This window comes from Fistularia commersonii, chromosome 26 (assembly GCF_037954325.1).
Source record: "Fistularia commersonii isolate RoL2024-O1a breed Wild chromosome 26, RoL_Fcom_v1.0, whole genome shotgun sequence".
Classification (NCBI taxonomy): domain Eukaryota; kingdom Metazoa; phylum Chordata; class Actinopteri; order Syngnathiformes; family Fistulariidae; genus Fistularia; species Fistularia commersonii.
The window spans coordinates 3,307,580-3,322,678 of NC_141309.1; the positions used below are offsets into that span (position 1 = coordinate 3,307,580).

Sequence of the window (15,099 nt, forward strand, 5' to 3'; positions counted from 1 at the left end):
TGGAGTCGGCAGCATAGTTGAAGTTAGCTGTGAGAAAAATGACTGCTGTCCTGCCAGCTGGGATTTTAGTTCCTTCACCTTTCTCCTTCTCAGCTCACTTTTCGGAGAGAAGTCAGTGTCGTAGTTTTGATGAACGGTCTGTCAACGCCGCTCCACATTTCCCTTTTTCAGTAAAGCAACGGCAGACCGGCAGATGAAGGCGAACGCACTTTGAAAATGACATAGTGAAAAAAAAAATCCACCTCCCATTCCGTATGGAACTGATATGTTTTAGTCTTTTTACTCGGTCCAGCTCCCCCACTCATTTTTATAGCCATAAGTTTAGAAGACATAAATTGATGGCTAACTCGCTAGCTTGCTAGAACGCGCCGATATGTGCACATATGCAGTGACGCCTGTGACAGACCGGCAGCCAGTCCTGTGAGAAAATTTCATATTGAGGATGATAGGCTGATGTCTACGTTTTAATGCCGCGCGATCAACCCACGCTAGCTTTGCGATCGACGTATTGGGCACACCTGAATCTTATAATTAACTGTATGCTGTCACTCTCAATAACCAACAAAGCCCATGTCGTGCTTTGCTCTTGTGTATCTTTGTTTATCTAATTTCCTCTGGAAGCACCTCACTGCCGTTAGACCGCTAAAAGAAAAACTCCGGCTGCGATGTTATGAATGACTTGGAAACGTTTTGGCATTCATAGCCCGATAGCTCTTAAATGAACAAGAGGTGTCGGTGCAAGGTGGCTCGCACGTACGGCTCCTTTGCACCCTGGACGTGAGCTAAAGCTGATTTCATCACCCTTAAATGTGCTTTGCGTTGCTAAGGCGACTCTTAAGGTGTTACCAGTGCAGCGGATGATGCTGGAATACGTCTCGTGCGTGTGAGAAAGCGACGCTTGGAAATGTTGTATTCAAAACACCGGGCTTGACCTTTCACCCACATTGCCCTGTTTTGTTTTGTTTTTTTTGTGAATGCAGAAATAATAATAGCCTCATTTCGTTTGCAGGTGAAAAACTTGAAGCATGAAGCTTCTGATTGACGCATGTCGGAAGACGGGGCGCCGTTATTATGCTTTTTTTATGCTTAATTACGCTATGCTTTTTATATATCCATGTCATTTCCTGCTGATATGATAAGTCTCCCATTCCCATTTGACGCATGTTCTCCGCTCTCTTTCCATTCGGGGACACCGTCCAACGGCGGCTTCTTCAGGCATGGCCAACGCATTCGTACACGGTGTCGCGAATATAAATGTTTTTCTTTTCGCCTTTAAGTCGAGAGCAGCAGGAGCAGGTCTTGAGAGTCGATATGTGCCATATTTGACTGCCTCTAAGTGGTCCCGGCGGGGTTCGGCTTCCCCGCGCCATCTGGCTCGACTAGTTGAAATTTTATGAGGTTCACTCCTCTGCAGATGTCTCTTAACCGTATCCGAAATGAACTAATGAGAGGCTCTCCTAAATTAGTACCCTCTCCGGATCCTCTCCGGAGCCGGATAATGACAGCATCAAGGGTCGTCTCTGTCCGGTTGCGGGTCGGACATATGGAAGGAGCGCAAACGCAAACGAGCTGTCTGATTCTGTGACGAGCTTCGTGGCAGAAAGTTCAGTTTAAGGAGTGAAAAGACGAAACATATAACAACTCACGGCAAAACATTTTAATTCTTAGTGCAGCGATTTTCGTTGTTTGCATTCACTGAATCCGTCTTTATTGGAAAAATATGATTTTTTTTCAAAACCAAGACAGAGGTCTATGTTTTACTGGTGCCAAAATCAAAGAAAAAAAACAACAGCAAAACATGATTTTCATCCCAAAAAAACAAAAACATAATAATGAATGCTTACTGCAATCAGTGTGACTTCTTGTGCTGCGTTTGAGAGACCGGTTCAGAAACAGGCGGCTTCACCTTGGCAAGTGCCAATCTTGTGTCTTTTTGCAACAAAGTCTGTTCCTTTTCTTCGTTTTTATGTCCAGCGTCCTCGAAAAAGATTGCGCGCAAAGATTTGTTGGAACAAATGGTATGAAAATCTCCAGGGCTTTCTTAGCATGTGTAGCATGTTTCTTCACATGTATAAAAGAACATTGTACATGTGAATCCGTACTGTACGCATTCGTCCGACTACTTTCTTTCTTCGCTCGACATAATTAGCATGAAGGCATTAAAATATCAAGAAAGAAATCACACGACGTGCAGTCACAACAGTCACAAGTTTACTAGCGAGTGCGACAAAATCCCTGCAGCACAGATTAGGTCAAGCTAAAGCTATTTGGCCAAAAATATTTGCTCTTCCTGCCTTCACTGGCATATGAACTTAAGTGACGTCCCATTCCTAATCCATAGGGCCCCATATGATGAATGTCCCCCCTTTGCAGCTAGAACAGCTTCAACTCCTCTGGGAAGGCTGTCCACAAGGTTCAGGAGTGTGTTTACAGGAATTTTTGATCATTTTTCCAGAGACGCATGTTATGAGGTCACACACTGATGTTGGACAAAAAGGCCTGGCTCTCAGTCTCCGCTCTGATTCATCCCAAAGGTGTCCCATCTGGTTGAGGTCAGGACTCTGTGCAGGCCAGTCAACTTCATCCACACCAGACTCTGTCATCCATGTCCTTATGGACCTTGCTTTATGTTGGAAAAGTAAGGGTCCCACAAAGATGGGAGCACGGAATTGTCCAAAATGTCTTGGTATGCTGAAACTTTCAGAGTTCCTTTCACTGGAACTAAGGGGCCAAGAAAAACAACCCCACTCCACCAAACTTCACGCTTCACACAATGCAGTCAGACAAGTACCGTTCTCCTGGCGACCGCCAAAACCGTCCATCATATCGCCAGATGGAGAAGTGCGATTCGTCACTCCCGAGAACGTGTCTCCGCTGCTCTGGAGTCGTGCTTTACACCACTGCATCCAACGCTTTGCATTGAACTCGCTGATGTGTGGCTTGGATGCAGCCGCTCGGCCACGGAAACCCCGTCTATGAAGCTAATCTGAAAGTCACATGAAGTTTGGAGGTCTGTCGCGACCTCTCGGCACTATGCGCCTCAGCATCCGCTAACCCCCACTCCGTCTGTTTACGTGACCTGCAACATCGTGGCTGAGTTGCTGCCGTTTCCCCAAACACTCCCATGTTCTTCTAATCCAGCTGGCAGTTGACTGTGGAATATTTAGGATTGAGGAAATTTCAGGGTTTGCTGCACAGGAGGCATCCTATCGCGGTTCCACGCTGGAATTCGCTGAACTCCTGAGAGCTTCCCAATCTTTCACGAATGTTTGTAAAAACATGCCTAAGTGCTTGATTTTATACACTTGTGGCCACGGAAGTGATTGTGATTATTTGCATGGGTGAGCGAATACTTTTGGTCATATTTTGAGACTTTTGATCAAACCCAGGTTAAGAACCACTATCTTAGTGCGATGTTGAAGATCACCTCATACAAAGTTGTTGACCATCATATTTACCGTCTTCTTTTCCTTCACTCACTTTGTGATAATTGTATAATTTGTCGATAAAATTGTAAGAGGTACACCTCTGCATAACACTGTATCCTTATTAACATTAAAAAGAAAGAAATTAACAGGGCTGTCTCAGAAAATTAGAATATTGCGATGGAGTTCTTTATCTTCTGTAATGCAATTAAAAAAACAAAAAAAATACTTTTTCATGATATTCTAATATTTTGAGTATTCTTAAGATGTAAGCAATACTCAGCAATATTAAAATAATAAAAGGCTTGCAATATTTCAGTTGATTTGTAATGAATCCAGAATGTATGACATTTTTGTTTTTCTAATTGCATTACAGAAGATGAAGAACTATTACAATATTCTGATTTTCTGAGACAGTCCTGTAAATGAACTTGCAATAAAGAATAAATTTATTAAAATTGTTTTTTAGTCTGTGAGCAGAAAAGGCTTTAAAGTGCATCAATTTGCCTGAAATGTAAAAAAAAATGTAATCCTTACTATATTTAAACTTGAAAATCTTTTGACCGACGGAACCATTTGATACTGAAAAATAATATGAAATAAAGAAAAATAATAATAAATTCAAATCTATCAGCAACAAAGAAAAAACAATATAGATCAACTCACAACAAAGGATAACTTTATTAACATTGGTCTGTAACAGGAAAGATTTTGTGCATCAATTTGGCTGAAATATGAAAAAAAATAAATCCTTATTTTAACTATAAACATTTTTGGAACCATTTAACTAAAAAATAGCATTAAATGAAATCAATAAAAATAATAATAACTTTATCAGCAACATTAACTCAGGAGCACAATATATAAAACTGTTACCTACAAAACAGAAATGAATGAAACAATTTGTGCTTTTTTTTTTTTTTTTTAATCAAAATGAGGAAGTCAGGATCAATCTACAATGAGCACGTTTTGCAGTGCACATCTTCTTGAAGCAGGGTTTGAAGCGTGATGCTGCAACTCTCAGCTCACAGCAAACACACCGGCCTTTTCCTCGTCTCCCGTACGATTCGTCATATTTCCTCGTCTTAGCTTTCTTAGCTTATGTTCCAAATTGTTGACCTTCGATATTTTGAAATCCTCCGCCTTCTTCATCCCTGCTCCCTGTGGCCTTAACTTATGTTTGGTAAGAACCCATAATATTAACATTAAGGAAGAAATTCATCCGGGAAAGGATTATTTTCCTTGAATAATTTGCATTCAGGGGTTTCCTGTCAGGCCACAGGTGGAATGAACTAATCCAGAACCACTTGGAAGCTGACAAGCGATTTTTCATACCAATTCAGACCTTTTGGCATTTACTGATATCAAATGAAAATGTTTTTTTTTTCTCATTTATGCCGGTTTAACGTCGTCATATCAATAGCAGATTTTTTTTTTTTTTTTTTTTTTTCCGGAAACGTCAGTCGTCCGGCATTGCTTTGTTCCAGATGATTATGTTGACTGCGTCCGAACTGTGACGGATACCTCGGGGGAGCGCTGTCATAGATCGAAACCCCCTCCGGGTAGGTTTGATTCGATGTTTTCATCAGAGGCATGAGAAGAGAGAGGAGGGGAGGGGGTTACTAACAACATTGCGATGTAATTACTCTTGTGTTTCCCGAAGCCAGCGCTGGAAAAACATTTTCACAGAAATTCAGTGTCGTGGAACTATTTTCTCATTTGAGACATTTAATGATGGTGGAGTTTTATCTTGCTAAAAGTCTGCCATGTCTGCAGCACAACCACAGCTTATTGGCCAGGCTAAAACAAACCGAATATGACCTTGTTGGAAGGGATAGTACACAATCACGACATGCATATATTTACTTTGTTTTTTTTCGGGTGGGGTGTTAATGTTATCCAGATAAGGTGACATTCTCAGGTCTCAAAGGATAAACGTGTGTCAGGATAGATGGAGCGGCTTTTAGATGAGATTGGATGGAGGATAAAGCCAGCGTTCCTTCTCTTGAAGAGGACGGGAGGCGTCGCCGAGGCTACGTGAAGTCGTCCTGCGGAGGCCATGCAGGACGACTCGCCGCCCCGGGGGAAGGGGCATCAAAGCGGCTGTCGATCACATAATCAATCACGGCTCGGTTTTCCCGAGCTATTTATAATTTATCCTTTATTAATTCCTCCTGGAGAAATTCGTTCTCTGCGATTAACCCATCATGGATAAACCATGAGCAGTAGGCTACTGTCCATCTGTGCCAAGGGGGCAGTTAGGGGTCTTCGACACATTACGAGGACCAGCTAATCGAACCAGGAATGTTCACTTCCAAAGAAGATGGCCTCACCTCGAAAAATTATTTGGTATCAAATCGGTTTGGTGAAGATAATTGTCAGTATCCATCCATCCAACCATCTTCTGCTGCTTATTCTGGAGTTCTGGAGCCTATCCCAGCTGACATTGGGAGGAAGGCGGGGTACACCCTGCAGGAGGTAGAACAATCGTCCTTGGAACCAAACATTTCTCGTCCTCGTGTGTCGAAGTGTTGTTGAGCAAGAAACTGAACCCCTAACTGCCCCCCTGGCGTTAATGGACGGCTGTTCATGGTTCGTCCAGAATGGGTTAATTGCAGAGAACCGATTCCCCCAAAAGGGAATGTAGTCACCCCTCACTTAACAACGAGTTAACAACAACTCAGAGTTACGACAGGCTTTGTGATATTGACCGATATTCAGTTACGAAAATATCTGGAAGTTGCGACGTCAGTGTGGAGAACATTGGCTGCACAGTTGAGAGTGTAAGTGTACCCAAACCCAGCCGTGTACGATAAGTTGGGTGAGGCAACTGGCAGCGCTGAGATACAGTCAGCATCTTCTCTCCCTCAGACACTAAGTCTCATTCAGTCACCATTTCTTTACAGTACTTTCAATACTTTTTATCCCCTCAAGATGTCAGAAAGGCAGCTAGTACGGCTCAGGGGAGCATGAGTACAGGACAGGTGCAAGAAAGGAAAAGGCGTACCAGTTTGAATTGGAAGATAATGGCATAATAAAAGATCTATAGGAATAACACCAACTACATTGTCAACATTCGGCTAGGCTAACTTGTAACTTTTGTCTGACTGTAGGATAACTTTTAGGCTACGGTAGGCAAGCCTACCGTAAGGCCATGCGGTATACCACCGTAATTTCTGGACTATTGAGCGCACCTCAATATAAGCCGCACCAAGTTGCTGATCGCTATCCTGGGCTTCCTCCTGTGCACTAAAACCGTCAAAGTCGTCTTCTTCAGTGTTGGAGTTGAACGGCCTCAGAATTTCCCAGTCATTTCTTTGGTCCGATGTGACGAGGATAAATGTTTTAGCGGCATGAAGCTCATGAGCCCCACATTCCTCCCAAAAAAATCCATAAAGTAGCTGCATCGTTGTTTAAGCTGTAGTGTTCAAAGCGTGTGAAAAAAGTTGCGGCTTGTCGTATGGAGTTTACGGTACTTATATACAGGACCGTTTCAGAAAATTAGAATATTGTTATAGAGTTCTTTATCTTCTGTAATGCAATTAAGAAAACAAAAATTACTTTTTCATGATATTCTAATATTTTGAGATAGGATTTTTGAGTTTTCTTAAGATGTAAGCCATAATCAGCAATATTAAAATAATAAAAGGCTTGCAATATTTCAGTTGATTTGTAATGAATCCAGAATGTATGACATTTTTGTTTTTGTTATCGCATCACAGAAAATAAAGAAAATAGAAAATATCACAATATTCAAATTTTCTGAGACAGTCCTGTATGGCGATTTGAGTTGACACAAAGGGAATCCTTCGCTGAACAAAACGATAAATCATTATTATAATTATCATTTACGCATGCCGGGCAATTTTTTTCATTTTTTTCCGATTAACCTGCTGCATGTTTTTGGAACTCGGGAGGAAACCGGAGGAAATTCAAGCAGACACGGGGAGAACATGCAAACTCCACGCGAAAAGGTCCCCTTGTCGGAATCAAACGTCGTGCTGTGAGGCCGAAGCGCTAACCGCTCCGCCGCCGTATTTCTTTCCTCGTTGGCGAGCAGAGAGCTAGCATGAACTTGAAAGGGGAGTTATGGCGGGCGTATCTATCTGATGCAACATCTCTTCGAGGACCTCATTAATGGAGACACCCAGGGGAACTAGTGTATAACAGCCAAGCAAAGGAGATGTTCAAGTGTGTGTGTGTGTGTGTGTGTTTTGTGCCGTCTTAACAGAAGGCGGGCAAACCAACCGTTCTGTCCGCCGGTCAGGCAGCTATCATTTCCCCGGCACAGAACATCAAGCAATTCAACCAGACATGCCTGCAGCGAGGGAGCTGCCAGCCCAGTGATTCGCCATCTGCCGAGCACCTTGACCGCGTTTTCTTTTTTTTTTTTTTTTTTTCTTCGGCGAAATGAAATGACGCGTGTTTACACTCCTCTCCTTTGCAATTGGAAATGAAAAGACGTGAGCGTGTACTTTTTTTTTAAACGTTTCCATTCTTTTCAGTGTGGCGCAGGGGCCCGACGGAGAAGCTGCGAATTCTCTCTTAAAGGCTGTTTCGAAAACGGCGGCGTATTTATGCAAGCTAGTCGGAGGTAGCCGGCGACGCAAACCGGCTGCTGGGCGGCTCACGGCGGAAGGTTGTGGCTCATGAATAGTTATTCCACGTATAATTTATGGATTTTTTTTTTTTTTTTATGTCTCAGAAAACCAAGCAGTAATTCAGCGTAATCGCCTCGGACCATAAGGAACGAAATTGAGAAGTCATCAGTTAGGGTACAACCTTAAAAAGGGCCTAAAAGCAAATTACATGAATAAATTATGAACCCGGCGAAAAGGCGCGCTATACATGGATGTATTCACGAGCAGCAGATCAGAGTGGCGGCAGGCGTTTGAAGTGGTGAGACTCCTGATGGCTTGGCGTCTGAGTAATGGCGGCGATGCACTCCTGAGCCCGAGGGGACTCTTCAGCGGCAATCAGAGGGAAAGACCGAGGACAATTTGAGCGAGAAAGGGAGGGGCGACGCTTTTTCTGAAGTCAGAACCTCTACCTTTCTTTACTTACTTTCGCTCTTTAGCAAGTTTCCAAGGAGCTGCAAGAAGCAGCATTGGGCGTCCGGTGGCTTCTCTGAGCTTCGGTATCCCCTAGAGGTCGAGAAGAAAACAGTTTTACCCACTTAGTGGGGAAAGTGGTACGATGACGGAAGCCTCGGAGCACGAGGACCCCCGGGTGTCGGCTCTCCAAGTAACGCGCTGTCTTTGCAAGGACTCGCTTCATTAATCCGGTTCCGCATTTCGCAGGTTTGTATTCTGTTCCCCCGTTCATGATCTTTGGGAGACGGACGAGCGAAGGGGAGGATTATTAACACTGGAGTTCGCGGTCCTCAACTATCGTCATTATCGTCAGACAGGGTCAAAGAAACTGTCCGACGGGGTCCGAACGGATGACGCTGCTGTTCCCGCGCTCCGAGGGGTCGACCGTGAAAGCAGATAATTGCTTCGGGGAAAAAAAAAAATTAGAAAAGAAATGACGGGACACGAGACGAGAGTATTTCCGCTCACGCCCAAGAATTATGACAAGTGCAATTCACCATGGAGAATCCTTCCAGGGGCGGCGACCGGAGATAAACGTTATGTACCTCTCTAAATTGGTTTTGAGAGAATGCTTCTCTTCCAGGGCAACAACAAACAAACGGGAACCCAATGAGAGAAAAAAAACAACCGTATTAAAATGTGTCAGGTTGCCAGGCTTGACGTGCTTCGTCACATTTAGAAACGGCATCCGTTTAAATCCATTATCATACCAATTATATTGGATTTGAATCCTCTGCATTGCATGATGGCGTTTTTAATCCAGCAGATGTATGCGTCTCTTTTTAACTGCCAGTTTATGTGGAGCTGGCGCGGCATCCGTCCAAACGTTTTGCATATAGGGCCATATTTGCCGAGGTGTAAATGTGTGAGGGTCATTCTTTGAGCCGGCTCTTGTAAAAAAGCGCCGCTGTGCCGTTGAAACGGCTTCCGTTCATCCATCTTCCCCCGCTTATCCGGAGTCGGGTCGCAGGGGCAGCAGTCGGAGCAGTGAAGCCCAGACCTCCCTCGGTCCAGCACCTCTGACTGGACCACCCCATCTCTAAGGGGGAGTCCGGCAACTTTTCAGCCGCTTGTATCCGCGATCTCGTTCTTTCGGTCGCTACCTACAGCTTGTGACCATAGGTGAGGGTGGGAATGTAGATGGACGGGGAAATTGAAAGCTTCGCTTTCTGGCTCAGCTCCCTCTTCACCACGACAGACCGGTACAGAGTCCGCATCACTGCAGACGCCGCACAGATCTGCCCTACTCCTGAACAAGACCCCGAGATACTTGAACTCCTCCTCCTCCGTCTACCAATATATTCACCATCCGTCCTCTGTACGTGACCAACTGTACATGACCAACATGACCATGACCAACCATCTCAGTCTGCCCTCTCTGACCTTCTCTCCAAAACATATAACATGTGCCGTCTCTCTGATAGACCCATTCCTGATCCTATCCATCCTGGTCACTCCCAAAGAGAACCTTAACATCCTCACTGCAACATCCCGCTCTGCTTCAATGCATCTTCAATGCTACTGTCTCCAAACCATACAGCCTCACTGGTCTCACCGCTGTCTTGTCCAACTTTCCTTTCATATTGGCGGATACATTTTTATCACACATCACCCCTGACACTTTCCTACAATTTGCTTGAATTCGTTTCTTTACCCCTTTTCCACCCTCTCCATTGCTTTGGACTGTTGACCCTTAGTAAATCCTCCAACTTCTTGATCTCCACTCCCTGTGGCCTCACCGTTCCGCCCAGGTTCCTCTCCTTCACACACATATATTCTGTCTTGCTGTGACTAACCTTCATTCCTCTTCTTTCCAGAGCATACCGATTTTCCCTCAACCTGTTCCTTGCTCTTACGACAGATCACAGTGTCATCTGCAAACATCCTGGTCCATGGAGATTGCTGTCTGACCTCATCTGTCAGCTTGTCCATCACCACTGCAAACAGGAAGGGGCTCAGAGCTGATCCCACCTCCACCTTGAATTTCTCTGTTACACCCACAGCACACCTCACCACTGCTATCTCACAGCAAGCATACATGTCTTGCTCCCATCTAACATACTTCTCTGCCACTCCAGACTTCCTTATTCAATACCAGAGTTCCTCTCTTGGCACCCTGTCAAAACCTGTCCGTCGCCGCTGCAAGCTTAGAGCTGATTTCACCTCCACCTTGAACTTCTGTATCACCCCTACAGCACACCTCCCCACTGTCTCACATCTAGCATACATGTCCTGCACCAGTCTGACTTCTCTGCCACTCCAGACGTCCTCATTACAGTATCATAGTTCATCTCTCAACCCCTGTCGTATGCTTTTTCTAGGTCTACAAAGGTACAAGTCAGCTCCCTCTAACCTTTTCTACCAACATTCTTAAAGCAAATTCTCTATCTGGAGTACTCCTTCTAGGCATGAAATCATACTGCTGCTCACAAATAATGTCGTCTGCTCTCAGTCCCATAACTTTACAGTCCCTTCTCATTACTTCATTGTATGGTACGTCAACTTTATTCCCCTATGGGGGGCTGCAATTCTGCACATATGTGCTGGATAAGGAGTCTTAATGAGGGTCTGAATCTGGGTCTTGATTCATTGAATAATAATTTGGTTTCAACATCAAATTCCTCATTAATTCTACTAATTATATTTTACCTGAGGGTTTGGCGTCATTCACATTTATTTAATGTTCACTCTGGGCTAACTCCATGATTAACTAACTCCACTGGTCGTACAGTTGACGGTGTTGTTGCACTGAAGTGGGCCAGGGCTGTCCTGCGTGTCTTTATGTTTTTCGTCATCTGTTTCGTGAGGAATCCCTGTTTTCGAAGCCTTCACAGGTCCGGCTCGGATCAGACTCTGCATTCATATGCAAGGATAGCTTGTGCGCTTTAAAGGTCAGTCCACCTTAAACGAGTTCAGGTTCGCACATGTGTGTGTGTGTGTGTGTGTGTGCGCGCACACACATGCTGCACATCCCTCAGACGTTCACATGGCCCTCCCTCGCTTCCGTTATGTCATTGTGGCTTGGAAACTGTAAAGGAGATACTTTTTCTTTGGCTGGAAAAAGTCATTTGTCACAGTTGTGCATGGGTGTTTGAAAGGTTATTAAGTCTGCTGCTCCCTCCCTCCCTGCCTCCCTTTCTCTCTCTATCACTCTCTCTCTCGCTCTCTCCATCACCAGGAAGGCACACACTGTGCATGTGGAGCAAAAAATTCTCTCGATAGGAGCCATGTTTTTACGGCCCATGCTGACCGATGGGCAGGTTGTCATTCTGCGTGAGAGTAAAAGATAATTAAATGACGGAATAGAATCAGATTAAAATAACGTATTATTATTATTATTATTATTATTATTATTATTATTGCTATTATTATTATTATTGCTATTATTATTATTATTATTATTATTATTATTATTATTATTATTATTATTATTATTGTATTTATTATTATTATTGTATTTATTATTATTATTATTATTAGTCATAGTATTATTATTGTTGTTGTTAGTATTATCATTAGTATTATTATCAATGGTAATAATTAAATCATTATTTGATATTGATGGTTATTCCTATATAAACACAACTTTTATTTATTTTTATTCATTTAGATATGATTCATTTTTTGCATTTTAATTTAATTATTTTTTTTTATTATTTTTTTTCCTTCATGATCCCAAATTTTGATTTGAACTATATTTAACCAGGACAACCACATTGGGATTGAGAATCTCTTTTTTTCCAAAGTGCGTGCCGGCCAAGAAAGGCAGCAGTTACGACAAAGATAAGACAAAGACGGACGATCAGCAGCCATTTTAACCATCAAAACATAAAGCGGTCAGATAACCGGATTTATACGTCACAATCACAATCATAAAACGCCACGTGTTCACAAAACCCCAGGTGAACATCTGCAAACAGACGCATGTGTTTGTTAGTTATTTTGTATTCCGCTGAATCCATCCAGTGAGACCAGACCTTTTCAAAATCAGGTTTTTCGTGTAGTTCAATCCAGGCAAGCGGGAGCAGCGGACACACAGTAAACGCCTTCCTCCCCGCTTGACTCTCGGGACAGGCAGCGAGAGAACATCCCGCGAACGAAGCTGATATGATCCGACGGCTCCTCTCACTGATGAAGGTGAGAAGAAGCTGGAAAATAGCCTTAGAAATAAATTTTGCTCTTGTCACAAAGCACGCAAAGGTGGGATTTAACCTTGAAATGAAAACCAACCGTCAGTATCAACCTGCTAGTGGATGTTTTGGGTCAAAGAGAGATAAAATACCAAGATGTTTGTGGATGCAGGCTCAGTCCGACAACCTGGGGGATCCTGGAGATCACGGGGACGCCACGTGATGCTGATCCTACGCCGCCCATATAAACCTTTTCACGCCGGTCAACTGGACTAAAAATAGCCGAATTGCCTCCACAATGCCTCGCGAAACAATTAAGGTCAACAGTTCTGCAACGCTCGAGTAAATATTTGTGAGTCGGCGGGTGGGGGTTGGTGGTAAATCAGCATTTTATGATCTCAGTGTGCGATTCAGTAAAAATAAAATAAAATGATCCCTCGCAACTTTTCCCACAAAACCTCGTTCAGAAGATTTGCAACGGCAGTTCTAACTCACTACTTTGTATCGATTGCCCTTGATAAATATGCATCTAAAGTACGAAAAAAAAAAAAAAAACAGGCACGAGTGTATTTCATCAGAACACCGGTGAAATCAATTAAAAAGTCCGGAGACTAGAAGAGTCTGTTTTTGCTCTCTCTCCCCTGGTAATATATTTCTTTTGCATGCATACACAAGCAGGCTTCACTTTCTCATCCCTTTGATTAATAAAGAAATGTTCTGTTCCGCGAATCAAAAAAAAAAAAAAAAAAAAAAAGGGGGCTACATGAACGTCTCCACAGGAAACCCTCACAACGCAGAGCTCCGAGTTCAACCCCCCCCTCCCTTGTTTCTGGAGCTTCTCTCCCCCTTCGTACCCTTGCAACTGTGCCTTCTTATCCCCGCGGTCATTTGTATTCATCCACTTTCATTTACTTTCACCCTGCATGCTCCCAACCCGCTCAGAGCCACTCTCTCTGACTTGGCAAGCTGCTCCGCTTATTTTCCCCTCCGCCACGGCTCTGCTCCGCTTCCTCCGAGCCTTTTATGGCAGACGGCGTTCGTGCAGGAGCGTGGCTCGGTAAATAACCGCCGCTGTCTTTTTTAAAAAAATTACAGCAGTTGCATCCTAGCGGCATTTTGAAGTGCGCGTTCGCCCCGGTCCAAAAAAACATGCAATATGCTAACCGGAGATGCTAAATGTGTCCATCGGAGTGTTTGGCCGTATGTCCAGGGTGTTCCCCTGCCTCTCGGATGAAATCCGCAGGGATTAGCGGCAACTCTAGAAACCCGGAGGCACGGACAATAAATTAACGCACATCTCAAAATTAATATCACGTGCACAATTACGGGCTGTGAAACGCAGTTTAGCCGGTAACCGGAAGTGCAGGTGCAGATATGATAAATAAATTAACACAGCATGGGTTTACTTGATGGTTTTCTGTTTATTTTGAAGACGTGTCATGTGTCAAGTTGCACCCAGGAAGTATCAGGAGATGTACTTCTGTAACAGTGAATATATAAAAAAAATAAATAAAATTACAAGTATCATCATCACAAAACCAAACCTAGTTGCTAATGCTCTTCTAAAATTTCAAAATTGAAATTGTATACCCAACATCACCGCACTCGCCTGCAGCTAATTTTACTGTAAAGGAATATACACTGCTCAAAAAAATAAAGGGAAGACTAGAATAACACATCCTAGATCTGAATGAATGACATATTCTTATGAAATACTTGGTTCTTTACATATTTGAATGTTCTGACAACAAAATCATACAAAAATGATGAATGGAAATGACATGTATGGAGTCACATTCAAAATGAAAGTGGAAAAACACACCAACATTGATATAATGTCCTTAAAACAAGACAAAATGAATCCGTGTTGCTTCACATTACACTTAATATTTGTTGTTTAAGTGTTCCCTTTAGTATTTTTGAGCTGTATGAACTGGGACCAATTAGCAATAGCGATAAACTCAGCTGCATTCCAACCATATTTGACTGTATTGTCCTCATCTGAATAAAATTCTTTTCAATTCTTTAGAGGGAAATAGTTTTAGCTCATAATGGATGAGAGCGTGACCTTTTCCCTTTTTAGTAGGACGGAAAAAACTGGCTCCCGGTGTCCGTCAGGGTCACGGCGGCAGCAGCGCCGGCCTCCAGAAGGTTTCAGAGGTTTCCTGCCGCTCGGGAGAAAGAGGCAGAGCCAAAAGTGCAGGAAAAGTAGGTCCAGCAATTTTGAGGCTTGAAATCAACCCCCCTCCCCTCGGAGTGCTTGTTATTAAAATTCAATAAATACACAACTAGAAGCATCTAAATGAGATCTGCACAATTTACTCGAAGACTTCTTCCCTGCTTGACAGCATGTTTTGTAAATCCTGTCAAAAGCACGGACAAATTGCACTCTTCTTCTTTTTGCCTCCTCCCCTTCAATGTTCAGGCTTGGTTTTATTTTTACAACGCCGT

At 43.3% G+C, this 15,099-nt stretch overlaps 1 protein-coding gene across 1 annotated transcript in view; it reads left to right on the forward strand.

Moving 5' to 3' along the window:
- Positions 1-15,099, forward strand: part of pde4d (phosphodiesterase 4D, cAMP-specific) — a 152,888-nt gene that overhangs the window by 26,805 nt on the left and 110,984 nt on the right. The gene's annotated exons all lie outside the window — the stretch shown is intronic.